The sequence below is a fragment of the Protopterus annectens genome, chromosome 12.part0 (assembly GCF_019279795.1).
Source record: "Protopterus annectens isolate FY-2018-M chromosome 12.part0, PAN1.0, whole genome shotgun sequence".
Taxonomy (NCBI): domain Eukaryota; kingdom Metazoa; phylum Chordata; order Ceratodontiformes; family Protopteridae; genus Protopterus; species Protopterus annectens.
Window position 1 is genome coordinate 735,475,589 of NC_056746.1, and position 20,352 is coordinate 735,495,940.

Below are 20,352 nucleotides of genomic sequence, written 5' to 3' on the forward strand. Positions count from 1 at the left end.
CTGGAAACTGGCAAAAGTAAATGGAAAAGCTTTTCTGTTTGGGCTCTTTAGAGAGACTTGGATCCCTCCTCCACCCCACTCTCAGCAGTTTTCGATTTTCTGGCTTTCATTTATAACAACAGGACAAGTTTTCTACTATTAAAGTTCAATTAGTGACAATTTCTAACTTTCATTCAGTTGAGAAACATTCCTCTTTGTCTTCTTTGAAATTGTGCAAGGTCCTCTTTATGGGTACCTTTTCACTCAGGACTCCCAGTTAAAAATCTCTCCCCTTGGGATTTGACTATTCTATTACAGGCTCTTACCCTACCTCCTTTTGAGCCTTTGGCTAAGATTGACCTTAAGTTTTTGTCTTGGAAAACAATTTTTCTGGTTGCTGTCCCTTATGTTAAATGAGTATCTGAACTCCAAGCTCTCTCTACTAGCTCTCCATACTTGATCGCCCATAAGGATAGAGTGACATTAAGCACAAACCCATCTTTTTTAGCCAAGGTGACCTCTGAATCCAACAAAAATCTGGTCATCCATTACCTGTGTTCTTTCTGAAATTCTCAAACAAAAGAGATTACATGCTATATCTTTTGGACGTACATCAGTAGCTTAGATTTTATCTGCATAGAACCCAAGATTTCAGGAAAACTGACCAATTATTTGTAACCTTCTCCAAGAACCAATTGGGTAGAGTGATATTTAAAGTGACCCTGCTAAATTGTTAGCTGATTATATATTCTTTGTTTTTAAAGAAGGAGGTTTATGTTTACCTAAGTCCCCCCAAAAAACATTCCACGAGATCTGTAGCCACTTCATCTGCCTTTTGGTCAAGAGTGCCCATAGATGATATTTGTGCAGCTGTTAGATGGTCTAATGTGCATACTTTTATTGCTCATTAAAAGTTAGACATACTTTCCAGAAACATGGCAGCATTTGTTTCCACTGTACTCCACAATATCCTTCTATGAGGACTACTCAAGTTCATCTAGGTTGGGACTCTGTTCCATCAGTTGAGGAATGAATGAAAATTACAACATCAGATGCAAAGGTTTTCCCTCACCATAACAATATGTATTTATTTTATTTTATTTTACATTTGTTTGCTGGGAAAGTCCAACTGGACACAGGTGCATTTTCAGCAGAGGCCTGAGGAGAAAAGCTCCACATTACAATACATTACATGAGAGTAAAAATAAGTAGAACATACATACATATGGCATATATACACATCAGGACAACATGCTGGTGATTAACAAACATACATATAGCATATATACACACAGCAGGACATCATGTTAGTGATTAACATTTCTTACAGTAGATAATCAGAGGTACCTTTTTTTTCTTTTGCAGTTAGAAGTTTTGAAGGTAAATGTATACAAGTTTGGAAGCTTTCAGGGGAGAAACTATTCATACATAGCTGTACCCTGACAAATTCTCATGGTATGGATTAGCCTGGTGAGTGGCATGAGCATAGCCAGTTACTTAGATAGTGGGTTTTCAGGAGTTTTTTGAATTGACTAAAGGAAGTGGTAGAAGTTATTTAGCTTGGCAGTGTGTTCCAGGTTTTGGCAATGGTGTTGGCAAAGAGGGACTTACCAGCTTTGTTTTTATGTTTGATGACAGTTATGAGATTCTGATTACTAGATTTTAAGGCTCTAGAGAGAATGTGTGGCTGAATTAAGTGCTGAAGTGCTGGAGTTATCTGAGGAAGGTAGTAGAGTTTGTGCACTATAGAGAGTTGATTGAGCAGAAGTATATGAGGCAACTCAAGCCAGTTGAGTTGCTTAAGGGATAGACAGTGGTGGGACCTATATGAGGCTTCAGTAGCAAAATTGGCAATCTTATTGTAGCAAGATTCCATTTTATTTAGATTTGTTTGTTGGATATTGGTCAAGATGGGAGAGGCATAGAGGAGGGTGGATAGAAGATGAGTCCTTGTGATGGTTACTTTGGTGCGTTTTGTCATAAACTGTTTGTTCCTATAGAGGAGACCAAGTTTTTTATTAACTTTCTTAATGGCTTGTGCTATGTGGATGTCAAACCTCAGGTTATTGTATGTTTCTACGCCCAACAGTTTAGTGTGTGTGGTTGAACTGATTTGAATGTTTTCTTTGGAGCTAATGGTGAAATTATTATTTAGGAGAGGAGCTCTGCCAGGGCTGAAAAGAATTAGTTTGTTTTTTTTTGGGATTAAGAATTTTGACGTTAGTGAACCAAGTTCTGGCTAGGGTGAAGTTATTTTGGGTAAGGGTTTGCAGTTCACTAAGGGTAGGAGCAGCACATATGAGAGGAGTGTCATCTGCATATTGTACTATTGAGGCAGTGGGAGAGGATGAAGAGATCTGATTTGTAAATAGAGAGAACAGCAATGGGCCAAGGATGGATCCTTGAGGGACTCCTATGGTTACTGGTAACAGGGGGACAATTGGTTCTGCCATAGGACTGCTTGCTGACAGGCAGCTAAGTAGCTGTTAAGCAGCTTGTTGCAATTGTAACAAAGCATCTGTGTTGTCCACTATCATTCTTCAACTCGCCACCCTCCTACCCTTTTACTTTTCTTTCTAGTGGGACCTAAGGGATGTCCCTTTGAAGAACCCATCTATTCTGTGTTTGGGCTCTGCCCTTTCTGGATGTCTTTATCTTGCCTTTTCATAATTATATTGCGTCATGTATATGTTAGTTGGGGCAGCAAACTCGATCTGAGGTGTACCAGGATGGTTGGGCATCGTGGGTAAATGGAAGAGCTCGAGAGCTGAATCCGTGAGTACAGTGAAAGCATCTGAGTCAGATCTGAGACCCACCTGTTGAGGAAGAATGAAAATAGACAACATAGATGAATTGTTTTGGTGAGTACATGCCATTTCTATAATCCTACTGATCTTGTATTTTTTCTGTGAGATCAAGTTGTAATTAAGGCAGCCAGTTGGCTTTTGAATGTATATGTTTGACATCACAACTCGTGATCTACAGCTTGGCAGGGTGCTGGCTTGTTTGAACTGCAGGATTGTCTGGCAGCAACCATACATCACAAAAATGACAATTCTGTATATTTGTAATTTTAACATTTTGCTCTTGACTGCATTTTGATGGTATTAATTTTGCAATTGCTTATGTTGGCTGAGATCACAATGACAGGAAACCTATGGACAAGAGGACTCACAGATTTATTTATAATATAGTGAAATGGGAATCACTGGAACCTAAATTGTGAACATCCACTTATGTGCGTAAAAATGTTTGTCCTGTTATTGCAGTAAGTGAACATACTTCAAGTACCATTTGTTGCTTATTGCCATTTGTATGTCAGGTTTTCCTTTTCATGTTGTATTTTTGTATTTTATTTAACTTTCTTATAATATCAATGCATTTATTTAATGGTGGGAGAGGTTTGAGGACACATTCATTTTTGACTGATATCCTAAGCCTGTATAGTGAAGTTTATACTTAACACATTTCTGAGTCACCTCAATCATCTGCGGTTCAGGGACAAATATATCTATAATTATATCTATCTATTTACACATATATGTATATATAGATTGATAGCTGCGCATATCTTGTTGATCGATTCAGATTAAAGAGGTTGAGAAGGTGTTTTGCTAAATGAAGCCTGGTTTGTACAGTAGATAGAAGGGAATATGATGAGTTTCAGTGGAACTAACATTCTTAGTTTTGGATATTTCTGATAGTCCAAGGAGACTTTTGCAACACAGCTTTTGCAGTCTACCTCTACCTTTCAAGGCATAAACTTTCATACAGGACTAGATCAGACATTTTCTGACAGATGAGGCATAGATCACCTGTATTAAACAGAACCTGATGACAATTCTTGTAAATAATAAATTGGCGTACCTTTTCAGGACAGCACAGTGGTGCAGTGGATAGCATTGTCACCTCACCGCAAGAAGTTCTCTGCATTTCCTCCCTCTGTTTGTGTGGATTTCCTCCAAGTTCTCTGGTTTCCTTCCATATTCCAAAGGCATGAAGTAGGTGGATTGGACAATCTAAATTGGCCATGGGTGAGAGTGTGCATGAATATGTAGTATGGAAGAACAACCATGGCATGGCTAGCCACCCAGCAGTGTGAGCCTTGGCTGTAGATGATTGTCACTGTTGAAGTGACCCCATGTACAACAAAACGGGGTGAGACTGAATGGATGGATGGTGTACCTTTTCAGGTGGTTTCAGGTGGCTTATTCAAATGCTACAAAGTTCTGTCAAAATACTGTGTTGTGTTTAATAGTTGGTATGCCAGTAAAGCACAAAGTGGTCCAGTGGTCTCCCTGCCTTGACTGGATGACTGGACATGCCATTTAGAGATAGAGGGTTATAGAATATGCTTCTCTGACTTTAGATGCATTCCCTGGTCAGAGTTTAAATTGTTTATCACTGCTGACAGCTGTTTAATGGTGATGTTTTGGTGTAATTTAATGTCATTGCTTCTTCATGTTCAATTATTGTATTATTTATGATTTGATCATTTATTTTGCTCTTTTTGCCAAGTGTCATGATGCTACATTTTACTGGCATTAAGCCTGAGTTCATTAGTACTGCAACTATTTTGCAAACCATCTTGGAAACATCTGGCATGTCTGCTGTTTGCAATCACTGGCATTTTTGACTATCCAGTACCCATCACCCAGTTTTATGTTTAAGAAGAATAATCCAAAAGCAATTTTCACCATGCCAGAAGCCAGTGCAAAGTCAGCGGCAAGCCATCCACTATGTCCTGATATCTAATCAGTATTTTATACAATGAAATATGTATGGTAGGATATTTCATGTTTTTTTCCTTATAAGGAAGAGTAAGGTCACAATAAACAGCATGAAGTGATTCCTGTTTGCTGAGTCTCTGCTGAAATTATGAGACTTTTACTGCAGTACTTAGGAGAAACAAAGCTGTAATGCAAATGTTAGATATATGGCATTTCCAAGGATCCCACTTCATGATATAATAGTCTCAGAGGAGAATGATATAGTTATCAGGGTATTGAGGGCATAGTCTACCCATACTAGAGGTGCAGGGACCTTCCATAACAGGGTGTGAAGCTTCCATTGAAGAAATATTTTATTGGTATTGCAGTGGATTTTTAAACTTCATTGTTTTTCTTGCAGAATTATTTTTCAAGACATGGAATCTCACAGCTGCAGGCCTCAAACTTCTGAAAGGGGTCTGTTCATCAGTTTCTGCTATGTCTCTTTCAAACCATACCATTAAGTTTCAGAAGGCAAGCTCATACCTTAACAAAGTCATACTGTTCATGTCTAATGGAATAGGTTCACTATTTTGTATAACTGCCACTACGACTGTGTGTATGAGCTAACATAGACTACTGGTCAGACTAATAGGTCTGAAATTGTTTGAGTGTGATGCAAGCTCTGCACTCTGGGAATTGGCACCATTACATTAACTTTGCCATAGGAAAAGGCAAGCATGTAGTTCTGTCAAGCATGCCATTTTGTGAATGCATATTTAAATCATAGCAATAGGGATACCCAGTCCACAAAGTTATTTTTTTCACTGATGTCTAATGTTTTTTATTATGCTTCCCTTATTGGATACTGTTATATTTTTGAACTTCATGAGCAGTTCACTTGCTGTTAGTTGGGGTAAAGTGCAGGAATACCTTTCTTAGGAATGAAGTTTGCCCTTCCTCTTGGTTATGAGATGGATTTAGTATATATAATTAAGTGAGTGTTGAAGTGAAGCCCCCAATAAAGACATGTAGAGGGGGCTGTTTACACAGAAACATTTTTTGAAATTTTTCTAGCTGTGGTTTCTATTTGTGGGATTTGCTTTTGTGGTTTATTGTGCACTTTAATCATTTAACTGACATGTATCTGGCTCATGGACTTGTTTACATAATAACATTTTGTTTGCCATGACTGATGGTGGCTGAGTTACGTTTTTTATGAACTTGTATAGGAAGCCACCTAGGGTTGCAACTGTCCAGAATTCTTCCAGACTGTCCAGAATTAAGGGACACTGTCTGGAAAATGTACCAGGCAGCATATTGTCCTGAAAAAATACATGGAGATTAACTTTCTTTTAATTTAAAGACAAATTACATTTTAAGGGCATTTTTCTTTAAGAACAGCCTTTTTGCTTCCGGTCGCACAGACGTAGAAGACGAAAACAGTCTTCTGCATCTGTGCATGTAACTGATTGTTTTCGTCATTGTCTTCTGCGCGCAGAAAATGCATAGTGCAGTTTATTGTGAAAGGGAAGAGGGGCTATATCAGAGACAATAAGTGATCTAAGCTGGTAGCTGAAAGTTCTATATCTAAACTGACCTGCCAGGGTGGAGAAAGATTCTTGGTTTAGTAATTTTAAGGTGCAGTGAGTGGGAATTGATCTGATAATTTGTTCATTTATTTGTTTGTCATTGTTTACTGGGAAAGTCCAACTGGGTAATACCCGTTTTCAGTGGAAGTCCTGGGAGAAAAGCTCCATTCGCTAACATTACATTAAGATCCAGTTAAACACAAGAGTCGTTATATTTCTTTTACATTTATACACAAACAGTAGTTACATTTGTGACAAAGGGGATACTGTCAGCACAGCTATCTGGAATTTTGTAAAATTTTATTTGTGAATATCAACATGATTTATATAAGATGCTTGTCTTACAAATGTATTAGAACTGTATGTTGTGTATATCAAACTGCCGATACAGAAGTATGTGTTGAAAAGGTTTTTGCAAAGTGCTGTTTGAAATGTAACCACAATGTGCCCTACTGGAATAGAACATAAATGTACATGCACTACTGTAACTGTTTAAATATATAAATATATATATATATATATATATATATATATATATATATATAAATACCTATATATATTTTAAGAGTGGAAACTGGAATACAGAAGGTTACCTTCAGAAAAATAGCTGAAATTACTTTATGACTATGTAATAAAAGATGGTATCTTTCAGTTTCAATGGGCTAGAGACAGTCTGTGCTAAGAAGATTTCTGTATTGTCTTCAGAGTGAACTATTTACTACCTCTGAAAGCATGAAGGAATGCAATTGTTTTATGACTTATAGCATTGGACCAAAGATCTGAGATCTATGTATTCTCACAGGTAGATGCTAAATACTGTCAGCTTCCAGCAGCGGGGGTTTCATCTGAGAAATAACATCATTCTGCAAGCTGTCCCAGCAGTAATATTTGAGATATTAATTTGAGAAGTCTCTTAGAGAGACAGAGCATTCTGTATTCTGTCTTGAACATGACAAGAACCATTCACCACAAGATCTGCATTGCTCTATGAGTAAGTCTTTAGGGTATACTAACTCTTTTAGATACAGTCAGGAATATAGTGAAGCTTAGTTTAGATATTTTTCTTTATCTATTTGAGACTGGCTTGCAGTGTTATTTTAAATATTTCCTGTTGTTTTGAACTCTGATGTCACTGAGAATATATACTGAGTATTATCTTGTTCTTTTATTATTTATTATTAAATATATTTAAACCTTTCATTGTGGCCGATCTGTGTAGAGATATTTAAGTTTTGACAGTACTTGCATATTTATTTGCTGACACTTTGTGGGTCACTCCTAATAGCCTTGCTCTTGGTCAAACTACCATTTGTATTAATATTAATATTACATAGTAAGATTGGACACCCTTTGTTAAGGGCCTTAAAGTAGCTGTCAAGGGGTTCTGGTGGTAGTGGAAACTACATTATAGTCTGGGCAAGAGGGTGTATAGGTAGTAAGTCTGTGCCAGCCTTTCCCAGGTGTGTGTGTATGTGTGTATGTGTGTGTGTGTGTGTGTGTGTGTGTGTGTGTGTGTGTGTGTGTGTGTGTGTGTGTGTGTGTGTGTGTGTGCAAATTAAAATCTCCAACAGTGTGTGTGTTAGTTACTTGAGCAGGGACACGAAGGACTGGTTGGGCAGGGAGATTGTTAGAGGACTTAGCTTGGAACCCTGGCTAAGGACTCAACTCTATAGCTGTGCAAGTGGGGAGTCTTATTGGGGATCTGGAGAAAGAGGGATAAGCCAGCCCTGGACTAACTGTGGGTTCTGTGTGCTCTTAAGGGAAATTGCATTTGATGAAGAGAGCTACATCTGGAAATACTGTGTGTGTACTTGTTTTCCTCCCACTGTATGTCCACCACTAGTGCCAGTGGTGAGGTTCGAGGCTCCTTGATTACTGGTTGGCAGTGGTGGGTCATCACAACATTAATACATTGTAAGATTTTACAGATGTGGAAGTCAAAAAAGAGAAAGCCCACGTGCAACTTACTGGATTGTACAGACAGCAGTTATATACAAAAACTGTTTTGTCATTTCAGTGAGAGATTGACAGTATTCTGTTTAAGGAAAGTATTTGGAAAGTATTGTACGGTGAGCACAGAGTCTTAACCCTGTGATGAGCATGTGCATGACCAGGATTGGTTAAGATGTTATTTAAGAAGTGGTTTAAAACTATTGAGTTTGTCAGAGAGTTTTATTTGTGTTTGGATACTTTTCCAGAGTTTAGCAATGTACTGGGAGTACAGGAAGTCTCCTGCAACATTATTTGACTTATTTGTAAATAATAAGAATTTGTTAATGTTAATAGAGTGTGGGGTCCATTACTGGACAATGGGGCAGTAGTAGGTTTAGAAGTGCAGGGCATTTTTCTGGATGATGAATGAGTTTGTGTGCTGGGTTTATTTGTGAATATGTTAGGTAATTGTGTAAATTCAAGCCATTTTAGTTGTTTAGGCTATGAAAATGTTGGGTCATATGAAAGAAATTGGTGGCAAATTTAGATATTTTATTGTAGCAGCAGGCAAGTTTCTTTCTTTGAGTATTGAACACAAAACGACCAACTGAAGCCAAGAAACCAAAAAAATGTGGTCCACAGCAGAAAGAATGTAAATAAACGTCCAGTGGTAAAATTCAACGAACAAATTTATTGGATAAAAACCACACAGTACTGTGTGGTTTTTATCCAATAAATTTGTACGTTGAATTTTACCACTGGACGTTTATTTACCTTCTTTCTTTGAGTATTGTTTAAGTTTGTTAAGATAGGAATGGCATATAAGAGAGCTGACAGTAAGAAGTTGGTGGCTAAAGTTTTTTTTTTGCAGTATCTGTAAGGAATCCATTGATTCTATAAAGGGAGCCTAGTTCCTAGTGTGTAGATTTAATGGTGTGCATTATATACTGGTCATATTTGAGATTGTCATCTATTATAATGCCTAGAAATTTACTGAGAGTCACAGTTTCAATGACTGTATTATTTGCTGACTTTATCGTAAAAGATTGCTTTTGGTTTTGGGAACTTTTTGAGGTAAAAAGCAGTAACTTAGTTTTCTTGCAGGTTTGATTCTTTGAACCAGTTTTCTACAGAGGACAAAGATTTTTGGGTAATGTCTTCAGGCATATTTATTGTTAAGGCCACACATATTAATGTTGAGTCATCTGTGTACTGAACTAAAACTAGCATAGTGAGTGGAAGTGCGGAGGTCATTAATAAATATATAGATACCAGGATAGAGCCCTGAGGGACACCTGTAGTAACTGATTGAAAAGATGTGTAGGTTTGTTGCCATTTAATGGCTTGCTGCCTTCCAGATATGTAATTAAGAAACCACAACAAGGAATATTGTGAAAGACCTATTGAAGAGAGCTGAATGAGCAGTTGCTGGTGCTGTGCTAGAGCCTAAAGCCATGGCGTGTTTCTGAGAGCAGGTTATTTGGGGTTAGGTATTGCATCAGCTGCATATGGATGCATCTGTCTAATATTTTGGAGGGAGGAGGGAATTGCTATTGTTTTGTACTTATTAAAATCTGTAGATGTGCCCCCTTTATGCAGTGTTATGATGTAGGATTTTTTCCACAGTGATGGGACATATCTTTCCACTATGGACCTTATAATTAGTATGGACACAGGGAAGGCTATGACTTCTGCAGCCAATTTTAGGTAGTCTGATGGTAGTTGGTTTGCAGCTGTGGAAGTAGTTTTTAGTTTAAGAAGCAATTTCATTATGAGTGATGTAGGTAATGGACTGAAATTGAAGAACTGTGGGTGGTTTTAATTGGAGAGGGGTAGAGAGAGGGGAGATAATATTGATTGCATAAAGAAGGAATTAAACTGGGTGGGAATAGAGTCTGTCGTGTTGTCTGTATTTTGGAGAGGGAGTGGTGATCTTGCCAGGGTGGTGTAGTTTTAGTGAAAACCAAAAAAGTTTTCAAAAGTAATGCAGTACTTGAATTTCTTGCACTTGATCATAAACAAGAGCTGGAAGTTTAATCATTAAGAACTTTTTTTGTGGCTGACAAGACATGGATTTGGATTGGTAGGGGAAGTATATGTGAAATTAGATGAAATAGATTACTGTTGGCAAAACTTATTTTATGTGATTGAATATTCGAGATGTACTCATTCAGTTATTCTTGGATCCACCTCTGTGTGTGCGAATGAGTAAATACTTCCCATGGGGAATCATTAGTTCACCTGAATCTAACGTTTGACTTCTTTAAGAAGCTATATGAAATTAATCCAGAAAGTTCATAGATTAGAACTAGGCTAAATGCCCTTGTGGGCCATTTTAAAACTAGCCAATTACCCCATGTTAGAATCAAACCCTGCACCTTGTTTTACTGATTTTTACCTTAAACATTGGGTCAGTCTCCGAGTATAAGTTAGTACCAGGCTAACTGTCCTTGTGGGCCATTCTAAGCCTAGCCAATTACCTCCTAGTGAGAATCAAATCTTGAATCTAGTGCCTATAAGGTGAGCACATTAACCACTATGCCAAACTCCCACCCTTGACAAACACAAACGTAAAATCTCAAAACTCCCTGTAATGCCATTAAAGTATTTTTGCAAGGAGGCTTCACACCCTGCACTCTCAACATGTGAGGCTGTGCTTCTCACACCCTTGCCTCTTACAATTCCAAGGCTACTGCAACACAGAGAGGGTAGACACCAAGGTACCTCAGTCTGGTACTTGGTATATAATTCCCTGACCACATATTTAGTCTCTGTTTAATCCAAGGATCTCCACATCTGTCCTCCGAGTTTCAGTAGGAGCCAGAATATTTTATACCTTCACAGTATACTTGTTTCACTTCTGAGCTTGTGAGAAATTTGCACACTGTAAATGTTCTTTAGCTCTGATTCACATTCACAATAAAAGTTGATACTACTGTTTATTACACAAGTGAATACAAGTTATATCAAATGTATAGATTACTTCTTTATTTACACACAGAGTAAAGACATACCCTGCCTGAGATTCAATTAATGTTGTGTAAGCTTTGAGTGAAGCCTACATGGAGTTTACATGTTTGCTTGGTGAGCAGCAACGCTAATTACATATTCATACCATGGACCGTGTTTAAACAAAAACAAGCACAGTTTCATGACTGGCAACAGTGTTACCAGCCAGGAAACTATACAGCAACATGGATAATGTTTACAATAGAGCAAACTGGGTTAGTGGGACTGAGTGGAATGCCACAATGATTATCAGGGTTTAACATATAGTAATGTATATGGTCCAAACACAGTACAGGACAGTGTATACAGTGCAGAGTATTGTGAAATCCCATTCCAGGTATTCTGTACAAAAGCTGTGTAAATTATCTGTAAGGGTACATGGACTGACATTTCAAATAAACAGTCAAGGAAAGTGTGTGTATTGAATAGATGAATTGTAAAATGAACACAGGGAAAGAGGACAGGTGAAACATCCTAATCTCCAGAAGATGAGAGCATATCAAAGAAAGACAGTTGTAGCAGGAACACTAATCACATATCAATAGGGTACGGTACAAACTGCACAATGAAAATGTATATTTTGTGACTTTCGCACAAGGTGGCACAACAATGGAAAAGATGTCTTTGTGAGATAAGCATCTGGACATAAACAATGCATGGGACATCTATCAAGGATGTTATATACAATTAGGGTTGGGTGCATATTGTGAAGCTGTGCAAAATGATTTGCCTGAATATGAGTGTAATGTCAGTTGTTGTTGTTGTGTCTTTTGGCTTTTCCCGGTTAGGGGTCGCCACAGCGGAACTCCGGTCCACTAATGATTGGTAGTTGATTTTTACGTGACGAGTTACCAGCCCTGATGCACAACCTTCAATGAAGATATGCCCATTCACGCATGTCTCCACGCAGAAGACACTCTAGCTGAGAATCGAACCAGGCAGCGTCTTACTGTGAGGCGACAACGCTACCGAAGCACCACCACCACAGGTTTTAAGTAAATAGTGATAATGCAATGAAATTATTCTTTATACTGCATTCACTATGTGTTACTGTGTGTTGATGAAGCACAGCATGGTTAAGCGGCATTGCATGGAAGTAACCACACCATTGCAGAGGCATTAACCGTTGCTTGGCATTGGTGCATGATGCCAAACTTCATGCAAACATAGAGACCAAATAGTGAAGGGCTCCATTGTTCTTTTTTTTGGCACTTATGTGTCCTGTGTGTGATTCTATTTTGGACCATATTATAGGCATTAAAATGGGGTAGATAGGAAAGTGGTGAAATGGGGAGCAAGAATAAAGGGAAAGAAATACAGGAATGTGTAGGAGGGAGATAGAACCATAGCTATCTATTTCCTTAACAGTGTAAACCAACAATATGTACAGAATATTAGCTGAATTTTGACTGTAACCTCCACAGAGGGGTGACAACAATACAATCATGTCGTATAGCCAGTTGGACCAAAGCAAGTGTGTCAAGAAGACATATGTGCTAAATGGAGAGCTATGTATGTGATGATATTTTTTCTGTGGGATGGGTGCCCATTTTTTTATTTCAGTAAAAGAGGAATGCTGGGTATGGGATGTTGGTATTTCCGGGTCAGGTAAGTTGGGTAGGTGAGGAAGCAAATGTAGACAAACAAGACAAGATACAGGGATGGTGAGGGACACAAAAGGTTGGGGGCACCATGATTGGGGTAAGGGAGGGGACAATGCAAGTCCATGCCCATTAAACATAGAGACAGTGAGAATCTAGTCCTCACCCACAGGACTGTCATCACTGTTCCTGTACTCCACTGGGTCCTAGAGTGCTTAACGTCTTCTCGTATGGACTATGAGGGCGATCAGCCTCTTCATCTAGAGTAGACCTACACCAGTGGTGCTGAATACAACCCCTATGCACTAACCCTGGCATCTCCTGATGAGTGATGAAATCCACACTTGCACCACTACTCCTGGAGGATACCACAATACCAGTTGCCAGAGCAGTGCTACCTGAGGGGTAGTGCAAGGGCAGCAGAGGCAGTGTTGCTAGGTTGGGTCCCAGATGTGCTGGGCATTGATGCTGGAGCCAGTGGAGTGGGAGCAGGCTGGCCTACTGGGTTGGCCTACCTCACTGCGCATTGAAGCATTTAGTGATTTGTTACAGATTGATGACATGGAGACATTTTGATGACAGATAAAAGAAATTAAAAAAGAGAGATAAGGGTTAGTGGGAGAGAAAGAAATTGAGATAAAATTAGTACCATCATATGTTATATATATATATATACAATGCACAACTATACAACTATTTTATCTGAACTGTTATATTTATGTATACATTCTAATAACTACAAAGTATAATTACAGATTGCTCAAAGTAATCCTTCCAATGTGCATGTATTGCACATATGCTTGGTGCAAGCATACTGATTAAAGTTAACAACGGGGGAATTTATGCCACTTGTATAAAGTTTAATTTATGTAATGTTATTAAAATAATGCAGTATTGCATAGTTGCTATTTATATTATTGAACCCACAACCTCTGACTGCAGTCTTACACTTCACTCCTAAAGCTGGTTTGTGCTACAGACGTATGCATGCATACTTACTTTTACAGTAAGGATATGCATGCTTACTTTGCTACTGCTGTATAGAAAACAAAAAACTCTACCATTAAGTTTTAATGCTACAATAATGCTTTTCTTGTGCTGCATACATAACACATGTTTCCCTCAGTCTCTCCGGATGATCAGCATGAGCCTGTTGATTCAACTCAGCTATGGCATTAGCTGTGAAAAGAAAAGAACAGAAGAGCATTATGCATACCAGCTGTGTATTAAAAATTCTCTTTATTAGCATACTTACACAGCTGTGGGATGCCACCAGTTTGAAACTTGGTCAACCACTGGTTGAGTGCATCCTTCTTGCACCCTTTTAGGATGCTGAAGTGGTGCTGCACTGTTCTCTAGTGTGTGTGGGATGCCAGTCGCACTGTATGCAGCCTTAGCCAAACTACTCCAAGCCTCAGACTTGTACTGGGAGCCAGAATAGTTACCCTGCACAAGCATTTGGCTATGGTGTTTTACCAAGTGTCACCCCATCTCTGCCCCCTAAACTGGGCACCTTCCCCTCTAATGCCAGACATGTCTAATACCAAAAGTAGAGCACTGGCAGCTAATGATTTCCTGACAATTCCTATTAGCATGTTTATTGGTAATGCACAAACCGAGCAATGAGTCCAACCGCATTTGCATGATGTTAAGCAGACAGCAGCAGTGTCAAGCAGGTTGGAAATATTTTTTAAAGTGGGAGGTTAATCTGACACTTGACATTAGTTTGAGGGGTGACTGCTGCTGTGACTGTTAAGTGAGTTAACTTTGCAGACATGCACTGGGAACATAAATTTCATGATCTGACATATTTTTGTTTTGGCTTTATACACTGATAAAATTGATTTTATGTAGGATTCAAACCTATGCATAAGGGACAAAACATGTTCTTCCACAGCAGTGAGTTTCCATTTTTGCCACAGAAGAAGTGCTGCTTAGAAATAGTCATGAATCATTCATAAATACAGCTGACAGTTTGAGGTGTTAACCATGTATGTGGGTGACCTGACAAGGTTCTTGTGTATAGATTAATTTGTGTATGTGTCTTATTTAAGTGTGAAGGCCATCCAAGTCCAGGTAGCAGAGTTATTCTTATAGTTTCATAGGTAGGTACTAGGCTATTGGCCCTAGGGCCTATATCAACCTAGCCAAAAAGGTACCCTGACTTTCGCCACACAGGAAAATTATTTTCCTGTGCCACTGTCGAGCAGAGCCACAGAAGTGATCCCAGGGGTGAATTTCCTATTTCCCGTCCAATCGAGATTTTTCTTGAAGAGTGCTAATGAGGAGCTTTTTTTTTATATAGATAGGTAGTTTGTTCCAGAGTATGGGAAGTGACTGGGACAGGAATCTATCCCTCCAGCATGTTCTGTTTATTGTGGTGACAATGTTTAGGTCCCTAGAGTGTGTAGCTCAGAGGGATTGGGATTTCATTAAGTGGAGCATGTCCAACATTACTGAGTTTGGCATAGCTTTGTATGTTAGGCAGAGATCGCCTCTGAGCTGGCGATATGTGATGGAGTAAAGCTGCAGATTTTTGAGACGGTCTGCACAGGGCATCTGTTTGAGGCCGGTAATCCTCTTTGTGAGGTATTTCTGCAACCTTTCCAGTTGTTGTAGATGTCTTGTGAGGCACATACCAAAAGGGGTGTTGTACTCTATAATGGGTCTAATGAGTGACAAGTAGAGGGGAACAATGATCTCTTTTTTTCCTGGATGAGAAACCTTTTGTAATGAAGTGTGCCACATAGAAGTATTTCCTGACTACTGTGGTGATGTTATTATTAAAGGAGAGACTACTGTCCACCTGTATCCCAAGGTCTCATATCACACTTTTGGTGTTAAGTTTATTACTGCCTATGTAGTAGTTCATGGGTACAGAGTTTTTATCAAAGGGGATGACAGTGCACTTTTTGGCATTGAGCTTGAGGCCATGGCTTTGACACCAGGCATCTGTCTCAGTGAGGCCCTTTTGTAGGATGTCCACACAATTAGGAGTTTTGATTATGGCTCCTAGTTTGCACGTCTATGAACTTCGTTAGCCAAAGACCTTCGGTGTTAGCCTGTACTTCAAAGAAGTAGATACCAAACAGGAGAGGACCCAGGAGTGAACCTTGTGGTACTCCACTTGTCACTCGTCTGAAGTCGGATTTGGGGTCTGCTACTTTTACAGTGTGGGTTCTGACAGTGAGCCAGTTGGCAACCCATCTTGTGACATAGGGATTTATACCTAGTTTAGTGAGTTTATCTATAATTCCAGAGTGGGCGATGGTGTCAGAAGCCTTGGTGAGATCTAGATAGGCTGTGTGAACCACCTTACCCTTGTCCATGGCTTTGGTGACTGATTCAAAGATGTCTATCAGGTTTAGGAGACATGATCTGCCTTTTACAAACCCAAACTGGGTGACGTCCAGAGTTTGGAGATTACCAATGTCTTTGTTTGTAAGTTCCATGATGATACATTCCATGGCCTTGCAGACCAGGCTCATCAGACTAATGGAGTGTAGTGGCTCCCCCTTTGTGGAGTGGGATAACCGTCACTGTGCGCCATTTAGTAGGCACAAAGCCTGAGGTGAGGCTATGATTGAACATGGTACTTAGGTGGAGTGCCAGTTCGTTCTGTAGTCCATGTAGAACGCAGCTTGGGATGTTGTCAGGTCCCATGGATGCTGTGTTCTTGGCTTTGGAGAGTGTGGTTTTTACCTGTGCAGCCATGATTACAGGAACTTTGCATTCTTCCGGTATAGAGATGAGCCCTTTAGGGGGTGAGAGGGGGGGGGTAAAGTTAGCACTGAATCTATCTGCCAGGATGTTGGCAATATCAGTTGGTTCTGCATATTTAGTGCCATTGTGCTGTAACCCAGAGCAGATCTGAGTATTGCCATTGAGATTCTTGACATAGCTATAGAATGCTTTGTGGTTGTGTTTAGAATCAGTGGCAATTTTATTTTCGTAACTAATTTTGGAGGATTTTATGAGGGATCTCAGCTTCTTACTGAGGCTGACCAGTGAGTTCCTCCAGTCATGGAATTTCACTCTTTTTTGCAACAGTTTCTTTCTTCTGTTGTAGAGTTTGTTTATGGCTGGGGACCACCAGATTGGCTTCATTTTTTTGGAGGATAGCATCTTGGTTTTGTTAGGGATAGCATGATCCATGCACTCGTGTAAGTGCTTATAAAGTGCAATTGTGTAGGATTCAGCAGTTATACCTCTACTGTCCATCTGCATGGGTGTCGTGAAGTTTGCCACTTCTGTCTTAAGAAACGCGAAGTTGGCTTTGGAGAAATATTTTACGGTAGTTTCCCTAATGGGGGTGGGGGCGGGATGTGGATGTCTAGGGTGTTAGCTTGTGGTCGGATCTGACCAACAAGGAATTGACCTTTGGTGTGAAACACCGGTCACCCATGTTGGTAATGACCAGGTCTAGGATATTGCTGCCCCTCGTGAGGTTGTGGATAAGTTGATTCAAGGTGTTGGATGTCTAGGGTGTTAGCTTGTGGTCGGATATGACCAACAAGGAATTGACCTTTGGTGTGAAACACCGGTCACCCATGTTGGTAATGACCAGGTCTAGGATATTGCTGCCCCTCGTGAGGTTGTGGATAAGTTGATTCAAGGTGTTGGAATTTATGAATTCCAGAAAATGTTGAGCAAAAGAGTTGGTACATGAGTAGCTTTCCCAGTTAATGGTGGGGTAGTTGAAACCGCCCATTATTAGGGTGTTGTGTTGTACCCTAATATTTTCCAGTGTATCAAGAAATGAGGTGTGGGAATCCTGGGGCATGGTGTGGGATCTGTAGCAAGCTACAATTTGGATTGCGGTCTTGGCCAGAGTTAGTTGCACTTGGATAATCTTGGATACATTATGCTGAGCAACTAGCCTGGAGGTGTGGATATCCTTAATGAATATGGACACACCTCTGCCTTTAGTGTTTAGGTCCAAGTTAGGTGACCGAAAGGTGTGGTATGAATTATAGCCTGGTAATGCAGGGGTGCTCTCTGGAGCCTTGAACTAGGTCTCTGACACTGCACAGATGTGATGTTCTCCATTTTAAGGACTGCCTCAAGTGAGTGCATTTTGAGGTTTAGAATTCTATCATTGAGTAGTATTACCTTCAGGTTTTGCTTGCTTGCATATGTTACGGTGGTGAATTTGTCATTTTAACCTTGCCTAAAAAAGGCACTATAAGGGTGGCAAGAGCCTTAGCCAGTATCCAGAATTCCAAGGGTGACAGGTGCAGGCCATCTCTGGCAAAGCATCCTGGTCTGTTGATCATGTCATCCCAGGCAGACAGATACTGGATCCCCTTAGAATGACACCAGAAACTTAGCCAATTGTTAAAGTCAATAATTTTATCCTTGTACTGCAGTATCATTCTGGGTGATGGCAGGATGCTACTCAGGGCTAGGGTCATACCTATCTGGGCTACATGATCAGAGAGCTCTTCCATGTCTCATTTAATGTCCAGGGAGGTACGTCTCAGGTCATTCACACCAACATGGACAATGACAGAGTCATATTTGTACTTTTTGTGGAGTGACCTGAGTGCGTGGGTTATGTGACTGATCCTGGCACCTGACAGACAGCTGACAGTAACCTTCTCCTTGTTTAGCCTGGCGAGTGGGACATCAGTGTGCCTGACTATAGAGTCACCTATTACTAGTGTGTTGGGTATGTTGTTTTGCCTTGTGGGCTGTGGTTGATTGGCACACTGAGTCTGTGGGCTGTGTGTCATTTGGGTTGTGTTGGGGGGGTGGAGGTTGCTTGCATTTCTATTTTGGAGGTCTCTGTTGCTTGAGCAAATTATTATTGAGAGCCTCTGTGAACGTTTTTGTGTTTCTATGTGTGGATTTTGGTGGTGTAGGTTTTGAGGGACCACGTGATGAGTGTGGTGTGGTGCAAGTGTGTTTACCTTCTCCTCTTGACTGTCTAGTCCAGTCTTGGCTGAAGAGAGCTTTGCTTCCAGTTTGGCTATATAAGTGCATCTCTCACAGGTTGTAGTATTGGGTGGTAGGAGGAGAGAGGGTTGTCTGTGTACATGAGGCAATTGCTGCATTGCTCCAAAACACCCAGATTCATCAAGTTGACAGGAGAAAACACTGGGAGCTGACCCTTAGACATGCCTGAATAGGTGCTTATTTATTAAGTACTATAAACTGTTTCCTCTAGATAAGTGAGGAAAGTTGAGTGCTGTAGTAATTAGTAGCTTATTTAGTGTTTAAAATGAGTTCTGAACAAGTGCTGAGCTCGAAGAAACAGATTTGAGTGCTAAAACTAAAAAACTGACTAGTTCTAAGGGAAAATTTGAAGAGCAGATTTTATGGCGCCAGGAATAGTTTAGCCCTAACTAAACGGCAATGCATAAAGTGTATTTTTTTTAACAGTAGCAAATGAGCAAACTGATTTAAACAAATTAACCAATTGACCAATAAGAGCTAAAAACTGAGCCCTGTTCTAGCAGTCTTTGATCAGACAAATTTCAACTGCACACTCCTGTCACTAGGGTGCAGGGGAACCTTCTCCAAAAAAAAATGGCCCGAATTAGTGCTCAAGTTATACAAACAAAGCTAGATTCAGCAAGTCTGAATGTAGTCTATGCTACAGCAAACAAGACGTACCATCTTCAGAAAGAAACAGTTCAAATAAGCAGGCAGAATAAGCCTCTAGCAAGAAACTCTCGGCTCAGAAGGGCAGAATCTACCCTGTCTTCCCACAAGAGTGCAAACCACACCTTCTTAATGTAAAACAACTGGTCTGAGGCCCAAGTGCATAAACCAGAGCCTTAGAATAACCGTTACAATTTAATCAGGCTACTAACAAGCAGGAATAAATGCACCAGAATAAATGCATTTAAGTACTTTTACTTTAAGTATCTCATTTGCATATTCACCATGCCCCGAATCTACACCATAAAAGGGAGAACTTTGTAGCTAGGGAACCTGAAGCTGAGGAGACTTGTTTATGTAGATAACACAGAAGGAGATATTTCTTTGGGACATATCTACATAGAAGACAACTGACCTTGATAAGATATGCTTCCATGTTTCAGCTATATACTGCATATGCTGAAATGTCATTAAGAAAAATGTTTTAATACACACACACACACACACATATATATATATATATATATATATATATATATATATATTTATGTGTGTGTGTGTATGTGTATACACACACACACATATATATATATTTATTTATATATGTGTGTGTGTGTGTGTGTGTGTGTGTGTGTGTGTGTATGCATTAGCAAATGTTGCTTTTATCTGCATGCATTTCTTAGAAGTGTACTAATGGCATGGGCATGTTCGTCTGGACATTTCACTTTCTCAGATGCACGACCTTATTAACTGCCATCACAAGTGCTAATGTTACAACTATTTTAGCTGAACATGAGTTTGTTGCTATTTCTGTGAAAAGTAAATGTCCTATGTTGTATGTAACACAGGGGTGTTAGCCTTCTAGGATAAACCATACACACCGGTAGGGGAGTGCTGATCACAGGTAGACATAACTGCAAATAG

The 20,352-nt window shown here is 39.7% G+C and overlaps 1 protein-coding gene across 2 annotated transcripts in view; it reads left to right on the plus strand.

Moving 5' to 3' along the window:
* Positions 1–20,352, plus strand: part of LOC122816783 — a 796,947-nt gene that overhangs the window by 192,987 nt on the left and 583,608 nt on the right. The gene's annotated exons all lie outside the window — the stretch shown is intronic.